Here is a 22,090-nt window from a genome sequence, read left to right as displayed (position 1 = left end):
TACTTCAGAATTCTGAACAGCATCCTTCATCTTTAGATCAAATGTCCTTGCTGTTGCTTGCGGGGTTGGTGCGGGTGGTGGAGGTAATGCCAATACCTCAGCTGGCACGCTTGCACTGGTACTTACCACATTCATCAGAGCTTTGACTGGTCCGGTTACCTTGCACTCCCTAGCTATGTGTCCAGTCTTCCCACACTTGTAGCACGTAACTCCTGGCTTCGGCATCTTGCACTCATTTGCCAAATGTCCCTTCTGATTGCACCTATAACAGGTCATGCTCAGCTTATTGCATACTCCGGGGTGCCTTCTTCCACAGTGCTTGCATTCCGGTCTCTGGAACCTGTTTTCTCCAACTTGCCCTTGGCTTGCCTGGTTGTTCCCTTTTAATTCTTGCCTTTGGCCCAAATTTCCCTTCTTTTGAAAATTTCCGCCCTTCTGGAAACCAATCCTCCTTACACTCCGATCTTGTGAACTTCCTGCTTCAGACTTTTCTCCATAAAATGGAACCTTCCTTTTCTTGTTATCCCTCTCTTCCCTTGACTGCATCCCATTATTCTCAATCAAAGCAGCTTTCTGTACTACTCCCGCATAAGTTTCAAGCTCAAATATAGCCACCCTATCTCTGATCCAAGGCTCCAATCCTTGCTGAAATTTCTTTGTTTTTTCCTCCTCAGTGCTGGTATACTTTGTCACAAACCTTGACAACTCAGTGAACTTCTTCTCATACTCCAATACAGTCATGTTCCCTTGCTTCAACTCAAGAAATTTTAGCTCCATCTGATTCTGCATGTACTTAGGGTAATACTTGTCCAGAAATAACTTCTTAAATCTCTCCCAAGAAACCTGCTAAATGACTTCCATAGCCTTTACTGATTCCCACCAATAGATGACTTCTCCCTTCAAGAAGTAAGTAGCATATGGCGTCTTTTGATCGTCTCCTAACTGTACCAACTCAAAAGCCCTTTCCATCTCCTTGATCCATGTGTTAGCTATCACTGGATCAGTGGTATCATGAAATACAGGTGGATTCACATTCTGAAAAGCCTTGAAAGTGACAATTTGTCTAGGTGGTACTGGTGGTTCAGGTGGTTGGTGTGGCTCACGGTTATCTTGGTTTTCAATTCGTTGTTGAAGAGTTAGTTGTTGTTGAGCTATAGCATTGGTTTGCTGTTGCAAAGTTTCCAGTAGTCGAAGAATATTTGGGTCTGTGGTGGAGGTGGTTGTTGGGTTCTTCTTTTTGGGAGGCATGATCCTGAAATAAGAGTTGTGTCAAAATAGATATGAATGATAAAATGATTCGAGGGTATCGCATGGCATTCTGATTTACATATGGGGTCAAGTTTCCAAATTAAGCAGATATGGTGATGCATATAAAAATGTAAAATAACGGTTGAGAGCAAATGGAACAATAGAACATAATTATTGAAATTTTTAAAGGTCACAATACATAGGAGTGGGACATAGTCTGTTTCTAGGAATAACAGACTTATTTAAAAGAAAAACGGAAACAACTGGGGATTCCATAGAGTCTGATAGTACAACAACATGAAAGGTAAATGGAAAGAACTAAGGCTCCACTCCATCTGAACGGGGCTTGGTAGTCTTTTCCTTTTGAAGCGTCTTCACAATGCTCTGGAGCTCATCCGCCACCATCTGAATGACATACTGGCTGGTACGGTCTCGGTGTGTTGGCATCTCCTCAAGCTTAGTGTTGACGTACTGAACCAAGGTCTCAAGTCTCGCAGTCATCTGCTCCTTGGGCTTCCCTTCGTAGTTTCGGCTGTCCGGATACACGTTCTTCAGTCGGTCTATCAGTCGGTCGTACTTGCCCTGAAGCATGTCGAACTCGCGCCTCAACTCAACATACACGGAGAAAGCAATAGTGTCGTCCGACCCAGAGGATGACGAGGAATGCGCCCTTTTCTGACAACCAATAAGAGGAGTATTAATAATAATTTACTTAACCTACTCTCTCGCATAATATCTATAACCTACACACAAATCCTATAACCTATTTGGGCTGTCCAGGGACTCTAAACCGTAGCTCTGATACCAAAACCTGTCACACCCCCAACTTTAACAGCAAAATAAGTATAGCTATTACATCATTTTAATGAAGAATACACAACCAAATCCAAGATCTTACAGTTTAGGGTTTGGAACAGCCTAACACTACCAACTATTATACCTGATTACAAATACCGAGTCCTCACACAACTATTATTACTTATTCTACCTGAGCTCGAACATAAGCATCAGCATCACAGGTCTTACGGGCAGTCTGCTTGAATCTAACCATAGCTGCTAGCTGTAATATCATGGTAAAGCAAGGAGTGAGCCGAATGCTCAACAAGTGCTAACAGCACAACACAAAATATAAATCGAGATATACTTTAAAGAATTCCAATGGAGAGACATAACTAATGATAACGAGAGATAAAACTATGCGAGATGGCATCATTTTGCTTGTATCAAAACTATTTTAAAAATCATGTTTTAATCAAAATTATTTTATGACGCTACGGATTACAGCCGGTGATCAGCCGCGAAGTAATCCCGAACCTCGCTGGGTTCTAAAATATTAACGGGAATCCCTAGGCAACTTTTAAGCCTAATATAAGTGTGGAAAGGACTCGCGTCTCAGTCCAGATCCACTATTCAAGAAAATATTTATCCCCCTTTAGGACTGAAAAGCCACATTTTATTTATTTCAAAAGCTGACGCCGAATTGTAACAAAATCTCTTTTAACAGTAAATATTTTTATTAAGGGATTATAGATCAACTCGAAACATGGGAAATATGGTACTAAATCTCAGGTCCATGATTCACAAAACTTTACTCTATTAGGATAACCGAAAGGTTTTCATATGTCAGAACTTGGACAGGAAAATATGGTGAGACTAATGGATAATATGAAGGGGTAATGCCAAACTGGGCTCAAAGCAATGGTTTCTCGTCATGGTACAGGTGTTGGATCATTAAAAAGATAAGCTTCACGAATACTATGGGTGTTAAGGTAATGATCTCTAGCTCAGGATGAATGTATATATCAGAATTGTCAAGCTTTAGGATAGGAAAGAGGGTATCAATCAATGAGGAATCATGTTGGTAAGTTTCTGACTATCAGAGTTCAAGGTAAGGTTCTATAGGGGTTTAAGTATCAGGATGAGATATCAATACTCGGGAATCATCAGCATGTTAATCAAGAGGATCAATCAAGTAATATAACAACTCTTTATTTTATCATGGCATTTAACTATCATGAAAAGACTTTTGAACTACTTGCAATACATACTCGAGGGTTCATGGCATTTCTATATAATTCAAAGATAAGCGAGAGATACGCTTGATTTAATCATATCAAAATAACTCAGGATAATTGCATCGATATATATGAACTGTTTATAGTAAATACGAAGGTCAAGTTGAATCACTTGCCTTGAGATAGGCTGGTCTGGTCTGACTGGTAGGAGCAACTGGAGCTTCACTCGACTTTTATGGCAAGTTTTCCCTCATCTCGAGATCCTACATAAATAATAATCCTCATTATAATATATTCTCACTAACTTAACCTATTTACAACTTGAAATTAAACACGGATGGCACTTAGGCCTATACACACTTAATTTATATTCACTTTTAAATTACAATTGCACACACATAGCCACATATTCACATATCATATATTAACACCAAATAACACCATATATACCATAATGCAACACTAGGCTCGGATGATCTCGACTCACCACTTAAGTCACTTGGTCGCTAAACTAGACAAAGTCTTCAAATTTTGGCTCCCTAACTCGATGTGCCTTTCCTAAATTATCCAAAACCTATTGACCCTCACTTGTGCCTTTTGCTCTACTGACCTTATACCATCTTGCAACTATGGTGGTCGACCTAATACTTACTCCTAAGTGTTCTAAAACTATGTGATAAGTGAAAGTGCTCACTGGTGCAAATTTCAGAATGACAACTATAGTTTCTTGAGTGCATTAGGCACTCTTAAACTACAAGTTTTCCTTCAAAACTTTTACACAAGACTCTCCTGAACTAAGGTCATCTCACAAGCTTGATGTGGCTCAAGGGCCTGGCTTGGGCCTTCTTGGGCCTAAGCTAAAAGTCCAAGGTTCCCCTGTTTTTCTGGGCAGAAAATGCCCTGACTTGAATTAATTTGTGACACATGGTTCTAACTCATATCCTATGAAATATGGTTGGAAAAACTTCTCTGACACTCCCTCTAACTAAGGCCCAATTGGGCCTAATGAGGGCCTACCCATGACATGGTCAAATCTTCCTATTTCTAAGTTGCAACAAAACTGTCCCCTGCTGGACAGATTTTGTTATTCTACTTGTGCACCTAACCAAATGACATGCAAACCTCCAACCAACTCCTAAAACCTTTTATATACTCCCAATAATAACTTCTGGTAGCTTGGGCCTCAAAGTGCACACCAATGACATGGTCAAAACTCACTCTAAACCTCAGGGTACTAAACTGATTTTCTACAGAAACTATAACTCTCATTTCTCCAAGGTTTTGACTTGACAAACTCAAATAACAACAACTCAATACTTAAACCAAGACTTATACATGGTAATCTACTGAACTAACTCCCTTATTCTCAAAATAACCTTGGGTGAGATCATCCTTACCTAAGGTACAATTATGGCAAAACAAGAGAATCTACACTTCACAAATCACAAATCTTCATACTTTTGAAACAACAAGATATATATTTTTATAAAAGATAACCACTAATTATTACCATGCAACAAGAAGCATAAATCAATATTAACACATCATTCCTACTGAAATTAAGGCTCACTAACAAAATCTTTCCAAATGATCAAAATCTTACAACATTCTAAGAGAAATCCTCATGCATGCATGCCTTCGGGTTTTTAAAACCAAAACAACACATTTTCTACATATATTCCATCTTAAAATTGACATGCAAGCCTAGAATAAGGTATACCTAGATGATCACTTAGCATGCAAGGAGTTTTATCAAATTATCACCACAAAATTCAAGTCATTATCACATAAACATGCAAAAATTGATCAAAACAACAAGAATGATTTCAAGGACCATTCATTCGGCTCCCATATGGTCATGGCCGAATGAAATGGATGGAAATGGCCATTAAATCATCAAGAGTTTCCTTCTCATGACTTGGCACTTATCCATTCATTGTAGTCCTCTCAAAAACAACCTTAAATCCATAAGAATCAAGATTGTATTTTGAGTTTCACTAAAACCTTTACATGCAACCCTTAAACTTAAACTTTCTACTCAAAACTCTTTGAAATATGAATGATCATAGTATGGGAGATAACATTTACTTGTATAAAGAGTAGAAGCTTGGTGGAAAAATGAAGAAAAATGGGGAGGGGGGTTGGTTCTCGGCTAAACCCGAGAGTGAGAGAGGGAGGGCCGAGAGTGAGGGAGAAGGGGAGGGAGGAGAGAGTGAGGTGTGGGTGATGAGTGAAAATGATCATGTCTTTGCTTGTTTTTATGGTATTTAATTTGACAAAATGTGAGTGGAAGGGAGAATTGACAAGTCTATCCCTCCACTTATACTTGGTGCATTTTGCATGCAAGGGTAAAGAAGGAAATTGGCTAGAGAAATAAGAGTTAGTGGGGTTGGAATTGTCCTCTTTGTCCTTGAAAAGAATGAGAGGGTGGTTTGCATGCAAGGGATTTCTTGTAATTTTCTAAATATGACAACTAGAATTTATAATGATTTATTTTTATAAAATAAAATACAAGTTCAAAAATTATAAAATTTATACCATAAAATAACTTGGATTTTTAGAGACTTTATAAAATCATTTTCAAAATTTGTGAACAAAATACCTTTTAAAAGAAAAATTTTCCAAAGCTTAGAATATTCCTTATAAATCAAAAATAAAGAAATTAAATAAACTCTTGCTTTGAAAAATCACGTACTACACAAAGCAAATTTATAATGCAGAAATTTTCACTCATACTAGCGTACAATCATTGAATATAATTTCATTTGACTTTAATATTATACCAAATCCACAAATAATATTACACGAAAATACCGGTTGTAACATTTTGGTTGAGCAAATTGTAGGCCTAGCCAATATTACCTAACAACTCCTTACAACAGATATGTCATACCAAGACTATCAAGCCATGCCGGTTTCATACAAGGAGGATGTTGAGGTGCAGCAAAAAAAGATTGCAGTTGAAGTAGATGGTAATGTGGATGCATGGATCTCAAAGGATTTTACAGCAAATATGGAGGAGGCATTGGCAAAATTTAGAGAGGAATATGTCACAATTTTGGGTAGTAATGCTAAGGTCCTCATTCCCTAAGAGATCTATGATGCTGTGACTGAGGTATACAAAGATCAAATGAAGGCCTTTAATCACATTGGAAGAGCCATGGAAAGTGTTCGATATTGAATACAACACAGAGGGGGGTGAATGTGTTTTGGATATTTTTAACTCTTTTTACAACTATTTGAAATGGTGAATAAAGCTGTCTAATTTATAGATATATTGTTAACAGAATAAATAAAGCTTGCACAATAAATACAGTATTTTCAAAATTCACTTAACTTTGTAATAAAATTAAGTATGTCTTGCTACAATCCTGGGTTCTTTGTAAGTAAAGAACTCAACTGCTTTCTTGAGAGAGTTACAAGAAAATCTTGATCTATTTGTTACAACTAAAATAAAGGACCAGTATTTACTTTATAGATTAGTGAACACAGGTTTAGACAGCATGCAATAAGATATACTAAACCCTACTTTAAGTTATCTCTAAAGCTTTCCATTTCTGGCTTAATGTATCTTGGCCTTTGATCTTGTACTCTTCAAGTTGCTTTTGTAGACTTTTCAATCTAAGTGATTATATCATTTGTTGATTGATAATCTTGAATATTTAACTTGTTAGTATTCTGTACTTGAGGTTCATATCGAGATCTCCAGTTTGTTGTACAGAGAACTGACATCTCGATAAGTATAATGACATATCGAGATCTCTTAGTTCTCTATAAGTGTGTTTGAGTTGTCGAGGTCTCTGAGTTCTCTATAAGTGAATTTAGCTTGTCGAGGTCTCCAAACTCTACATGTAAAAATGACTTGTTGATATCTCTGAGATCTCTATAAGCATTTTGACTTGTCGATATCTCTGAGATCTCTAATGAGAAAATTGACTTGTCGATATCTCCAATATCCATATCTTCATTTTAACTTGTCAATATCTCCAAGTTCTATATATGCAAAATGACTTATCGATATCTCAAAGATCTCTATATACATTTTGACTTGTAGATATCTCTGAGATCTCTAATGAGAAATTGACTTGTCGATATCTCCAATCTTCATATCTTCTTTTGACTTGTCGATATCTCTAGGACTTCTATAAAAGCCAATTTGGACTTCTCGATAAGTCATTCTGGAGTTCTCGAATGACTTCTCTATATGACTTGATCTGTGACTTGTAGATATCTTGATGTGGAACATTTTTCCTAAATTAGACATATTCAACTCTAAGAAACTGTTATTCCTATTGAACTAACAGTGAGATTTACAGAAGGGGGGTTGAATGTAAATCTCAAAACTTTTTCAAGTTTTGAGCAGTTTCTAGGCTATGTGTTTTAATGAACAAGTGTGTGTGAATTGCTTTCAGCTAATGCAGACATATATATATATATATATATATATATGCAAACACAAATGTAAAGAACACAACAGACTTAAAAACTTTTCTGGTGGATTTGTTGTTCCACCAGAGATGTGTTATTTCAGAAAATCTGTGATTCAAAGAATTAAATCACAGCTGCGTCCTAGTACAAACTAGATGATTTTCTCTCTGGATTTTTCTAAACAGCTCTGGAAAATTCACACACTAGTTACTAGCTGCTACATGGTTTATATATATCACCAAGTTTACAAGTGAAGACAAAACTGTAAAATACAAATAAAAGATTCTTCACATGTTTCTTCTTCATTTTTCTATCCAATGCAATTTAGGTTTAGCTATGAATCTTTGAATACTTCCTTGTTTGCACCATAATGGAAATGCTGCATTTTCTTGATTCCTCCTAGAGGCTGCCACATTCCAGTTTGTCTCTGTCAACCCATGTGCCTCTGTCAGCTTATGAATTGTCACTATCAACTGCTATTGAACTAAGCATCCGTTGAAGCTTTCATCCGTTGATGCTTTATCCGTTGAAGCTTTATCCGTTGATGCATTTAGCAGTTGAAGCTTTATCCGTTGAAGCACTCATCCGTTGATGGATGTTATCCATTGAAGCTTTAGAGACATCCGTTGAAGCTTTGTTTCTCATCCGTTGAAGGCCTTTAATATCAATTGATACTACTTCACTTATACAAAATTACAAGGCATGAAATATTTACAATTAGCCCTCCTATTTGCATATCCACTAGTAGTCAATATGACTGATAATTTCCCACAACATCTAAGAATTACAACTTAAATACAGAGAATGAAATGTGCTACAATACTAGACTTATTTCTAAGTAAAGTTACTCCTTCAACGGATAGCCAAAATGGTCTTATCCGTTGAGGCTACAACCACTAGATTTCTACTTAAGTGTTTTGTTTAACTTATCATCAAACTAATACACATATTCCTAACAATCTCCCCCTATTTATGTCTACTGGAACTGTAGGCATAAATTTGGGTTTAACTTGATGATAACAAAACACTTAACAAACATATGAACTGAAATAAAGTAGAAATTCAAAAGTGCTGCAAAAGTGTGTATACTAAGATAGAATTGAAGAATTACATTATTTCCAAGGGTGCTCCTTTAGCCTGAGCAGATTAATTTCTTTTTCTTTGATCCCTTGTTTTCTTCCCTAGCCTCCTGTCATTCTCCTCTATTTGGAGTTGGAGTTATCTATAGAATGCAGCTTCATCTTCTTCATTGATGTTCAACTTAGATTACATATCCTTGAGAGTTTCATTACTGGCAATCTTGAGCTGATCTTAAAGTCTGAAAAATCTTCTGACTCCTTTATTGTCTCTGAACTCCATCAACCAATGAGGTGATTTATGAATTGTAATTCCTCTCTCTTAGATGAGTAATGTTCTAGACAAGGCATTGGGCTCCCATCAAGTTTTCCTTATGTTGGCAATCTTGTTGAGAATCTCAGTTTTGGCAGTCCTGGTAAAGCCAGAATCCCTTTTTATGGCTGAGTAGTCTCTAACCAAGGTAGAATAGCCTTCATTCAGAATCCTGTAGAGAGGCCAAGTCCTTTCCCCGCTTCCCTTATATTTGAACACTAGTCTTTCTGGAAGCTGTCTGTAGGCATCTATTCCCCTTACTTCCTCCAGCTCATCCAGATAGAATTCAATATCTGAAAATTCTTTTATGTCACAAATGTGAACATAATCATCCTTTGAGGCTTGTGGCTTAGGCTTAGGCTTCTGAGTGAATTTGATTGAGGTTAGAGGAGGTGTTGATTTGATTTTCCTTTTCTGTTTCTTTGATGGTGGAGAAGTGGTTAAGAAGGTGGGCAATTTGATGGTGTCCCAATCAATTGGTTCCTCCTTAGGAGTGATTGTTTCACCATGGATGTTTATGAAGGGGTTAGGCACAATGGGTTCAGGAATAGAAGGTAGTGGTATGCATTTTGATTGGGTTTCTTCAGTTTCATCTACCATCTTCCTTTTTGCATTGGCCTTCTTTCTGTTCCCTTTCTGCTATTCCTTTCTTTCCTTACTTCTTACTTCCACATCATCACTAATCATGTCTCCCATACCTACATCTTCACTCTTGTCTTCAATTTCTTTCTTTTCTTCAGCTTGACTTGACTTTAGCTGTTTTTCAAGCTTTGCTTGTGCTCTTTTGTTAGCCTTTAGCTTTTTAGCTTCTTTCTTCAACCTTCTGGTTTCTTCCCTCTTGGCTATTGAGAATTTGGGATGTCCCTGTATCACACAAATACTCTTTCCCTCTCTAAAGATAATGGCCATGTTCATCCTTTCAACCACATCCTTGGTCTCCTTGTGCTTCATGATATTGCCACCCAAAATCATGTCTTCATCAGGCTTTGGAAGAGGAAAGTCCACTTCTTTCAACCGAGCAAGGCTTAAAGGGTTCTTTGTAGAGTCCTTATTGGATCTGTTGTTGGGCTTGAGAACCACAGGTTTCAGATTCTTGGAAGAAGTCTCTCCAACCTTATTCCTCCTTACTGGCTTGAGCTCCATAATGATTGGCTCCACCTTTGTGCTATGCTTCACAGATTGTGATTTAGAAGTTGTAGAACCAAAGATTTGTTGCATCCTTTCATCAATTTTCTTCCTTTGCTCTTTGACTTTCATCTCAGCTGCTGCTATCTGGATTAGATCAATTCCATCAAGCTTTCCTTTGATTTGAAGAGTTGGAGAAGTGGTGATGGCAGGAACTAGCACTTTAGATATTTGAACTGTTGTTGATGGCTCTCCTTCCCCTTCCCTTTTATTCTCCCCCTTTTTGTTATCATCAAGGGTAGGGGTCAATCCTTGTGCTTTTTCCAGCTGCAATAGTAGATTTGTCTGAGATTGTTGATTTTGAAGAATGGTGACCACAGAGTCTTCAATGACTTGAACTCTTGTTTCCAACTTGGCCAGCCTCTTGTCAGCATCAGATTCTCTCCTCAATCTTAGCAACAAATCTTGCATTGTACCATAAGGCATAACTGAATCCAACTTCTCAGAATTGTAGGATTTCAGATCAGCAATATCCTTTTTGAGTTCATCCACACTTAAATTCTGTCTGATATACTGCAACTGCAAGAGATACAGAGAGTCTAGATGAGCTAGAAGAATAGCCTTTGTACCAGCATTTGTAGTCTCCTGAAGGGCCTTTTGAATAGCCATTATTTGCTTGGCCAAATCTACACCAAACTGTCCTGGTGTAGATTTCTTTGTCCATGCCCATTCAGGTAAATCTGGAACAGAACTTGGGCCTTCATCTCCCCCTAAGTTCATGCTCTCATCCAAAGAATTGGAGTCATCATCATTAGAATTTACTTCAAATTCTTCAGATGGCTCACCAGCTTGAGAAGGCATCCTATTAACAGCAGCTTTATCTCTTTGAAGAGATTCTGAAGTGTGCACTATGTTCAAAGTCTGCTCTGCCTCCACATTGCCCTGAGCAGCCAACATTTGATAGGCTGAAACAGGATGAGTAAAAGTGTCAGCATCCAAGGAAATGTTATCAATTTCAGCTTTGTAATGTTGCTGAAATTTTCTTCCCTTTTCAGCATCATCCACAATCATTGACTCACTAGAAATGGCTGGATCCACCCTTATAGCTTCTGTACCTGCTTTTCTCTCATTTTCTCTATGTTCTTGCATTAGGGGCTCCCCCCTGGCTCACACACACCCTCACACCCTCACCCTCACCTACTAAGGTCGCACTCTCCTCACTTACTTTTACCATGCTGGAAGAAATAGCATGCATATTTTGACTCTCAACCTCTCCTTTTGCCTGGGAGCAATCCAGCCTCTCACTCAAATTATCACTCCCTTCCCTCAATCCTAGAAGTGATTGTACAGTAACCATGTCTTCTACACTTAGAATTGAATCAGTTAAATGTGTAGAGACCATCAACGGATAGGGAGTATCCGTTGAAATAGAAATTGATGATATCAACGGATAACTGTTGTTAAGCTTATCCGTCGAAAAACAACCACTTGTCAACGGATGAGAGATATCCGTTGAAGAAGGAAAAGATGTAGAAATTGAAAATGACATAATTGTTGAATCTGTGTGAATTGATTTTAAGTGAGGTGATACAGATTCTTCAACTAAGTCTGAAAGAATTGGCTGATGATCCAACAAGTCATCTAACAGATGATGATCACCAGGATTTGAGTGGGGCTCCTCCCTGAGTTTTAAAGAGGGAAAATCAGGAATTGATGTGAATATCATATCCACATCCAGAGATGGTGATGGAGAATTTGGTGATTATTGTGTGTCTATTATGAGAGAATGGGGCTGTGACTCCACATTTGCTGGAGCCACATCAAGCTGAATTTGAGAAGGCAAAGATACAGGTGGATGTATATGTGCAGTGTGTGCCCCCTGTGTGGAAACTAGGGTTTTAGCCTTCTTTCTTCTTGAAAAAGCTTTGACTGGTGAATGTGTGGCTTCAGTGTCCCTCCCTCTTTTGTTCTGTGTCCCTGGTTGGGGACTATTTTCAATAGCTGCATCCTTTTGGGAGGATGCAACTAGGGATGTGTTTGACTCCTTTTGAACCACCACAGTCTTTTGAGAAACTATGGTTTGGCTGGCTAGGGTACCACTCACCTCTCCCACCTTATCCTGGGGGGTTTCTTGATGTTCACCCCTCCCCTCACCACTCACACCCTGTTCACTCCCTTCAGGGTTTTTGGTAGTTGTTACAACTGTTGTCTTTTGAGAAACAACAGAGGTGGTTTTCTTTGACTTGTGTTTTGGAATTTTAAGTTTGCTGGCTTTGGTAGGAATCTGTTGGGACAAATACACAGATTCCATTGCCACACTAGAAGACAAAGAAATAATGGGGGAGGAAGATGTAGGAGTTGCAGAAGTGTTTACCTCACTTACCTGAGGTGCATTCATTATTGGTAAATATACCAATGGCACCTGGCTGTTGAGGTTAATTCCCAAAAGGTCTGCAAGGACCCTTTTCTCTTGTGCCCAACATTTGAGTTTATTGCTCTCATTAGTTATGACCAAACCTTCAGCAACATGGTTAGCCAATAACATAAAGAATCTAGCATAGTAGATGTTATGAGGTCTATTAGCTTTGTTACCTAACCTGGAACCTAATTCTAGCATGACATAGTTGCTAAAATTAAAGTACCTATCAGAAACTAGCATATAGAGCATATTAACAAGAGATGAAGTTATGGCATCAAAATTGCTAATCTTCCCAGAGAAAACCTTGATAAAGGCATCTCCAAGAAAACTCCATTCTTTCCTAAGGCCCTTTCTTCTAATGCTCCCTAAACTAGCAGAATCAAAAGAATAGCCTATAGAATCTAACATAGCAGATACATCATTATCAGTGTGTGGTGTTATGGCATTATTCTCAGGTAACTTAAAGCATGACTGTATATCATCACAGTTAATACAATAATCCTTACCTTTGAGAGATAAAGCAATGGTCATATCTGTGGAGTTGAACTCTGCCGTTGTCCAAATCTCCTCAATTACCTCACAATAGATAGTTGGGGCTTCCAGCATTGCATAGCTTAGTTTGCAGTTCTTGATGAAGTCCATCATCTTGTGATAATCTGAATGGGCTTCATTCTTTTCCACTAAGGCTACGAAATTGTTCTTTTCATAAACAAAGCCAGATTGAGACATAATCTTGACTACTGGTGCCATTGTTGTGAGTAGAGGTTGCAGAGAAAAGATTGAGAGTTTTGGGAGAGAAAGAGAGTAAAAATTGCAAGAAAGCGTAAAGTAAAAATAAGAATTCAATGGGCTTTTATACTTTCTTGAATTAAACATAAATAAAATGATTAAATGATACTTTTAAATAAATTACAACAGTTTGAAAATAGTGAAAACTGTAGAAATTCTGAAAACTGCCTTTAATACAAATACATACAACAGGGTATATATGTATCAACGGTTAAGTAAACAAATCAACGGCTGTGACTCACTTAAGGTAACTGATGTGACACTTCAACGGATGAGGTAAATAGTTATCCATTGAAGGTTAACATTGTTTTATCCGTTGAAGGATAAAATTACCAGAAATGTATTTGTCTTTCAACGGATGATGAACATCCGTTGATAGAACAATTTTGGCTTTCAACGGATAGGGAATATCCATTGATAGAATAATCTTTACTTAAAAGCCAATTTTGTTCTTGCCACAAATTCATTTCAGGCTTCAAAGCAGATTAATGAGGACATGAATTTATGAATAATTAAGCATACCTAGCTCACTTACTAATCTTGTGAATGTTGATTCATCAAGTGACTTGGTAAATATGTCTGCAATCTGCTTTTCACTTGGAACAAAATGAAGTTCCACTATACCTTTCATCACATGTTCCCTTATAAAGTGGTACTTGATGTCAATGTGCTTGGTTCTTGAGTGCTACACTGGATTTTCAGTAATGGCAATGACACTTGTGTTGTCACAGAATATAGGAATTTTGTCAACAGTTAGTCCATAATCAAATAGTTGATTCCTCATCCACAGTATCTGTGCACAGCAACTACCAGCAGCAATGTACTCAGCTTCAGCTGTTGATGTTGAAACAGAATTTTGCTTCTTGCTGAACCATGACACAAGCTTATTCCCGAGAAATTGACAGGTGCCAGTTGTGCTTTTCCTGTCTATTTTGCAACCTGCATAATCTGCATTTGAGTAGCCAATTAGATCAAAACCAGACTCTCTAGGGTACCAAATTCCTAGATTTGGAGTCCCTTTGAGATATCTGAAAATCCTTTTAATAGCCACTAAATGAGACTCTTTAGGGTCAGCTTGAAATCTAGCACAGAGACATGTAGAAAACATTATATCAGGTCTACTAGCAGTTAAATATAAAAGTGAACCAACCATGCCTCTATAACTTGAAATGTCTACAGACTTTTCAGCCTTATTTAATTCAAGCTTGGTGGCAGTGGCCATGGGAGTTTTTGCAGATGAACAATCCATTAAGTCAAACTTCTTTAAAAGATCATAAATATATTTAGTTTGACTAATGAAAATTCCACCACTAACTTGTTTAACTTGTAAACCAAGAAAATAAGTTAGTTCTCCCATCATGCTCATTTCATATTTACTTTGCATTAACTTAGCAAACTTTTTACAAAGCTTATCATCTGTAGATCCAAATATAATATCTACATAAATTTGAACAAGTATTATAGAGCTATTAACATTTCTAAAGAAAAGAGTTTTGTCAACAGTACCTCTTGTAAAGTGATTATCTAAAAGAAATTTTGACAAAGTCTCATACCAGGCTCTAGGTGCTTGCTTTAGTCCATAGAGTGCTTTCAATAGATAATACACATAGTCTGGAAAATTTGGATCTTCAAATTCTGGAGGTTGGCTTACATAAACTTCTTCCTCCAATTCCCCATTCAGAAATGCACTCTTGACATCCATTTGATAGACCTTGAAATTGGCATGGGCTGCATAGGCTAGAAAGATTCTGATGGCTTCAAGTCTGGCAACTGGAGCAAATGTCTCATCAAAATCTATTCCCTCTTGTTGAGAATAGCCTTTAGCAACCAATCTAGCTGTGTTCCTTATGACAATGCCATTTTCATCCATCTTTTTTCTGAATACCCATTTTGTGTCAATAGAACTCTTGTTCTTTGGCTTGGGTATCAGCTTCCATACTTTGTTCCTTTCAAATTGGTTTAGCTCCTCTTGCATTGCTAAAATCCAATCTGGATCCAATAGAGCTTCTTCCACTCTCTTAGGTTCCTCCTGTGATAGAAAACTACTATACAGACATTCATCTTGAGTAGCCCTTCTAATTTGCACTTTAGATGTAACATCACCAATGATTAGTTCAAAAGGGTGATTCTTGGTCCATTTCCTTTGAGGTGGTAGATTAGCTCTAGATGAGGTTGCCTCAATATTGTCATGATGTGAGATAGAATGTTGATTGGTTGAAACTCCCCCTGAGTTGCTGATCCTTTGAAAGGAATTGGGAGTTCTATCAACTGATGAAGTGAAATGATTATCCGTTGACAGACTGTGATCAACGGATACTTCATTATGAACTTCAACGGATGATGCACTTTGTCTTTCAACGGATGCTGCATTGCTTCTATCAACGGAATCTGAATTATGACTTTCAACGGATGTAGCATTCTGTGCATTATCCAAAGGCAGATTTTGAATTCTTTTCGAGGTGCCTTCTCCATCATTCTCATCTTCACTATTATCACAATATATCTCAATGTTGTCAAATTTGAGTCCTTCATAATGTCCCTTATCTGTCAGTCCATCAATCTTTTTATCATCAAACACAACATGCACAGATTCCATGACAATGTTGTTTCTTAGATTGTAGACTCTATATGATTTTCCAGCAGAATAACCAACAAATATTCCTTCATCAGCCTTTGCATCAAACTTCTCTTTGTGATCAGGTTGATTCCTTAGAATGTATCATTTGCAACCAAAGACATGCAGAAAGTTTAAAGTTGGTTTTCTTCTCTTGAACAATTGATAGGGAGTCATGCCTTTTTCCTGATTAATTAGAGAAATATTCTGAGTGTAACATGCACAGTTAACAGCCTCAGCCCAAAAGTATATTGGGAGTTTTGACTCTTCAAGCATTGTTCTTGTAGCTTCAATTAGTGATCTGTTCTTCCTTTCCACCACACCATTTTGTTGTGGAGTCCTTGGAGCTGAGAACTCATGCATGATCCCATTTTCTTCACAGAACAACTTCATGGTTGTATTCTTGAACTCAGTTCCATTGTCACTCCTGATATTCCTTACTTTGAAATCTGGATGATTGTTGACTTGCTTGATATGGTTGATGATGATTTCACTAGCTTCATCCTTTGATCCAAGGAAATAAACCCATGAAAACTTTGAGAAATCATCTAAAATCACTAGGCAATATCTTTTCCTTGAAATTGACAATACATTGACTGATCCAAAAAGATCCATGTGTAGCAGTTGTAATGGTTCATCAATTACAGATTCAAGTTTCTTACTGAATGATGCTTTCTTTTGCTTTCCTTTCTGACAAGCATCACACAGTCCATCCCTTGTGAATTCCACTAGAGGGATTCCTCTAACTAAGTCCTTTTTGACTAGATCATTCATTGTCTTGAAATTCAAATGGGACAGCTTCTTGTGCCATAGCCAACTTTCATCTGGACTTGCTTTGTTGAGAAGACAAGTAATTGATTCTGAATCTGTAGAGTTGAAGTCAACTAAGTACACATTCCCTTTTCTAACTCCAGTTAGAACCACTTTGTTGTCCTTCTTACTTGTGACAACACAGGCTTCAGAATTGAAGGAAACAGTATTCCCTCTGTCACATAGTTGACTGATGCTCAATAGATTGTGTTTGAGACAATCAACTAATGCAACTTCATCAATGATGACATTTTCTTTTGAAATCAAGCCATATCCCATAGTGAACCCTTTGCTGTCATCTCCAAAGGTTATGCTAGGGCCAGCTCTCTCCTTGAACTCTGTGAGCAGGGTGAAATCTCCTGTCATGTGTCTTGAACAGCCACTGTCCAAGTACCATAGATTCCTTCTTTTTCCCTGCACACAACAAAATCAATCAAGTTGATTTTGGTACCCAAGTTTCCTTGGGTCCAGCCTTGTTAGTCTTTTTCCTAGACTTCATTCCTCCTGCATCTTTTGACTTAGGTAACTTTGGGTCAACCTTGGTCTCAGATGTAGTTGGTTGAAGTGTAGGGTTAGTCACAGAATCATTTAGCACATTTGATTGAATTTGATAAGGCATGGATTGTGCAAATATATTATTCCACATAGGCATGTTGTATGGCATCTGAGGCATACTGAATGCAGTGAAATAAGGATTATTAACATATGGCATGTTTGCAAAATGTGCATGAGGATTCTGATGAGACATGACAGGCATAGCATTCAGAGGTGACATAGACATGTTAGGCATGGAGGGAGTTAAAGGCATGGGAGCATTCTTAATAGATTTACAGTTATCAGATAGATGATTAACATTTTTACAATGCACACAGCTTTTTTTAGGAGCATATTTATCAGGTGTGTAATTGTTGTGTTTGTTAATCCCTACCTTCCCATTTCTATTAGATTTTCTTTTAGTTTCCTTTTTATCCTCAACCAATTTAAGCCTATTTTTCAACTGATCTAAAGTCATGTGTCCTATATTCACCTTACTGGCATCTTTGGATGTGCTAGCTCCTTCTTTGACAAAGTTCTTGAAAGTTGAACCAACCTTCTTATTGAGATTTTTCTTTTTAGAATCACTTGCCTATTTTAATTGATGAGCTTTCAACGGATGCTCCTTTTCTTCCTTCAACGGATAACTTTCATCATCCGTTGATTCCACATCCGTTGACAATCCATCAATTAATTCTAACTCCTTTTTGTTTTTCTTCCAGGCATTCTCACAGAATGATTCAATTCCCTGAACCTTGACAACCTGAGCACTAACATCCCTAGATGTTTTCCAGGCCTTGATTACCTCTTGCTCACTTTCTAACTGTTTAGAAAGAATTTCTACTTTCTTAACAGCTTCTTCTAGTTCACTTTCAACAGTCAAGCATTTAATTTTAATCTTTTCAAGCTCAATTACCTTATTCTCTAGCACATCATACCTATCACTTAAAAACAAATTATTCTCTTTGATTCTTATGCTTTCTTTAGCTAGTGATTTAAAGGAAACACGCAAATGATATAATTCATTGGACATATCATTTATGGCTTCATTGCATTCAATCTTAGAAAGCTGAGAGAGATCAGTAGTAATTACCTGGTTGCTTGATGAACTAGTTTCATTTTCATCAGAATTAGCCATCAGGACTAGGTTGACATATTTCATATCATCATCTTCATTGATTCCATCTGCTTCCCAATCATCTTGAGTCAGAAAAGCTCTTTCCTTTTGTTTGAGCAAATCAAAATACTTCTTTTTGTAATTAACTTGCTCAAATTTCTTCTTATCAGAGGTTTGCTTCCTGCACTCATTGGCAAAGTGTCCACTAATGCCACAGTTATAACATTTAAACTTAGATTTGTCCACCATGTTTTTGTTTGACTTAGTGAATTTTGTATTTTTCCTGAATTTCATCTTTGCAAACCTCCTGGACAGAAAAGCCAGATGTTCATCAACATCATCAGAGTCATCTTGACTGGAATTGTCTTCATCCTCAGCTACTTGCTCCTTTCCCTTGCTTGATTTCGATTTGCTTGTGCCAATTTTGAGACTTGGCATTGTCTTTTCCTCATTCCTGGCTTCAATCTTCTCATTGTCAGCTACAAGTGCAACTGATCCTCCTTTTCTCTTTCCCTTTTCCAACAGCTCATCTTGCTCCATCTCAAGTTCATATGTCTTCAAAATTCCATATAATCTTTCAAGTGTGAAGTCTTTATAATCTTGAGAATTTCTTAGAGAAATAGTCATAGGCTTCCATTCCTTTGGTAGAGACCTCAGAAATTTTAAATTGGAGTCCTTAACTTGGTACACTATGCCATACAGCTTCAATCCATTCAACAGTTTCTGAAATCTGTTGAAGGTGTCATTCAATGATTCTCCTTCTTCAAAATGAAAATATTCATACTGTTGAATGAGAAGCTGCATTCTGTTTTCTCTAACTTGCTCAGTACCTTCACAGATAAGTTGCACAGTATCCCAAATTTCCTTAGCAGTTTGGCTGTTAATGACATTGTCAAACATATCTTGATCTAGGCCATTAAACAGAACGTTCATGGCTTTCTTGTCCTTGTGAACCTCTTCAATATCTTCAACAGTCCATTCTGCTTTTGGCTTGGGAATAGACTGTCCAATAGCAACTGTTGCAGTAGCAGCTGTGGCCACCTTGTGAGGGATGTGAGGACCATTTTCAATACAGTTGATGTAGCTTTCATCTTGAGAGAGAAGATGTAAATGCATCTTCACTTTCCAGTGATGATAGTTATCTCTTTCGAGGATTGGAATCTTTACACCAATGTTCTTCTTACTCATGATGTTAGCAGAATAGATCTTTAAACTCTGTGTATGTTAAAAGCTTGCTCTGATACCAATTGTTATTCCTAGTGAACTAACAGTGAAATTTACAGAAGGGGGGTTGAATGTAAATCTCAAAACTTTTTCAAGTTTTGAGCAGTTTCTAGGCTATGTGTTTTAATGAACAAGTGTGTGTGAATTGCTTTCAGCTAATGCAGACATATATATATTCAAACACAAATGTAAAGAACACAACAGACTTAAAAACTTTTCTGGTGGATTTGTTGTTCCACCAGAGATGTGTTATTTCAGAAAATCTGTGATTCAAAGAATTAAATCACAGCTGCGTCCTAGTACAAACTAGATGATTTTCTCTCTGGATTTTTCTAAACAGCTCTGGAAAATTCACACACTAGTTACTAGCTGCTACTTGGTTTATATATATCACCAAGTTTACAAGTGAAGACAAAACTATAAAATACAAATAAAAGATTCTTCACATGTTTCTTCTTCATTTCTCTATCCAATGCAATTTAGGTTTAGCTATGAATCTTTGAATACTTCCTTGTTTGCACCAGAATGGAAATGCTGCATTTTCTTGATTCCTCCTAGAGGCTGCCACATTCCAGTTTGTCTCTGTCAACCTATGTGCCTCTGTCAGCTTATGAATTGTCACTATCAACTGCTATTGAACTAAGCATTCGTTGAAGCTTTCATCCGTTGATGCTTTATCGGTTGAAGCTTTATCCGTTGAAGCTTTATTCGTTGATGCATTTAGCAGTTGAAGCTTTATCCGTTGAAGCCTCATCCATTGATGGATGTTATCCGTTGAGGCTTTAGAGACATCCGTTGAAGCTTTGTTTCTCATCCGTTGAAGGCCTTTAATATCAGTTGATACTATTTCACTTATACAAAATTACAAGGCATGAAATATTTACAATTAGCCCTCCTATTTGCATATCCACTAGTAGTCAACATGACTGATAATTTCCCACAACATCTAAGAATTACAACTTAAATAGAGATAATGAAATGTGCTATAATATTAGACTTATTTCTAAGTAAAGCTACTCCTTCAACGGATAGCCAAAATGGTCTTATCCGTTGAGGCTACAACCACTAGATTTCTACTTAAGTGTTTTGTTTAACTTATCATCAAACTAATACACATATTCCTAACAAAAACTTCACCTTTTATCTGAGGCATGATCTTTTGATCTTCTTCGAGAGTTTATTCTTAGGCTTGAGACTGTTTACAGAAAAATACTCTAGTCTGATCTTTAACATTTTTATAGACTCAAGTAATACAATACAAAATACATATTTAGACTATCATACAACTAAATCTTAGGGTTGTCAATATGACTTAGTCTTATTATAGTACAGGTATGTCTTGCACAACAGAAAGCACTCTGGTCAAGCATCAAAATGAAGTGTAGAAGTTGATGAATGACAGGATTGATGAGCTGATGCCAAATTTTCAGGAAATTAAGACCAAGTTCAACAAATTCTCAGAAAGACTTCAAGCTCTCTCTCTCACTCCTGTAGAAGAAAATTTGGCCAAGCTAAAGGAATATTTCAAAGCTCTGCATGAAGTGATCCAAAATCAAATTACTCAAAATAATGAGACCAAGGTCAAAGTGGATCAAATTTACAAGGCTAGATTTGAACCTTCAATCTTGCTCATAGAGGAGGTGAAGCATGTTGTGCAGAATTATGTTGGTTCTTTGGCAGCATCAAGTTCACAACAACCCTTGTCTACATCAACCAATCTCCAAATCCAAAACCTGCAAGCTCAAATCTCATCTCTATAGTCTTTCAATGCTTCTTTGACTACTCAAGTTTCCCAGTTGACAGCTTTCATGTAGAATCAACAGAATGATATCAAGTCCCTAGTAGACTCCCACAAACATCTCCAAATGCAGAATGCTGTCTCTTTAGGAGCTATTATGGGTGCCTTGAACATTCCTCTACCTGCCTTGTCATAAGCTGTTAGGCCAGAAATTCCTAGTCCTCTACTCCTGCCTTCTATTAAGACTAAGGGGGAGATAGAAGCTAGACTACAAACATCAAAAGAAGCTGGACTGGAAAATTCAACATCACACTCTGGCCAAAACTCCACTCAACTTAAACTTACTCAAGATGTCAGTAAAGAAAGACTCCAAAAGGCTGCAGAAGGACCTTGTCAAGACAAAGAGTTCAATGAGCTACTAATTGTACTAAGAGTCTCTCTTCCTAATAACTACATCACCTACAAAGATCTTTGGTAGCCAATATCAACTTTCTAAGAGTGGTGCTGGTAAAAAATGGGGACTTCTTAGAGAAAAGAATAGTTTCCAATATCAATGACTGTGGTTTAGATAGGTGTCTACAAGTGTCTCTCTCAAATATCAAATCCAAAAGAGCATCTGAGATGGATGTCATCATTGATA

The sequence above is a fragment of the Apium graveolens genome, chromosome 5 (genome assembly GCF_009905375.1).
Source record: "Apium graveolens cultivar Ventura chromosome 5, ASM990537v1, whole genome shotgun sequence".
Lineage (NCBI taxonomy): Eukaryota > Viridiplantae > Streptophyta > Magnoliopsida > Apiales > Apiaceae > Apium > Apium graveolens.
This window is presented reverse-complemented; position numbering follows the sequence as displayed.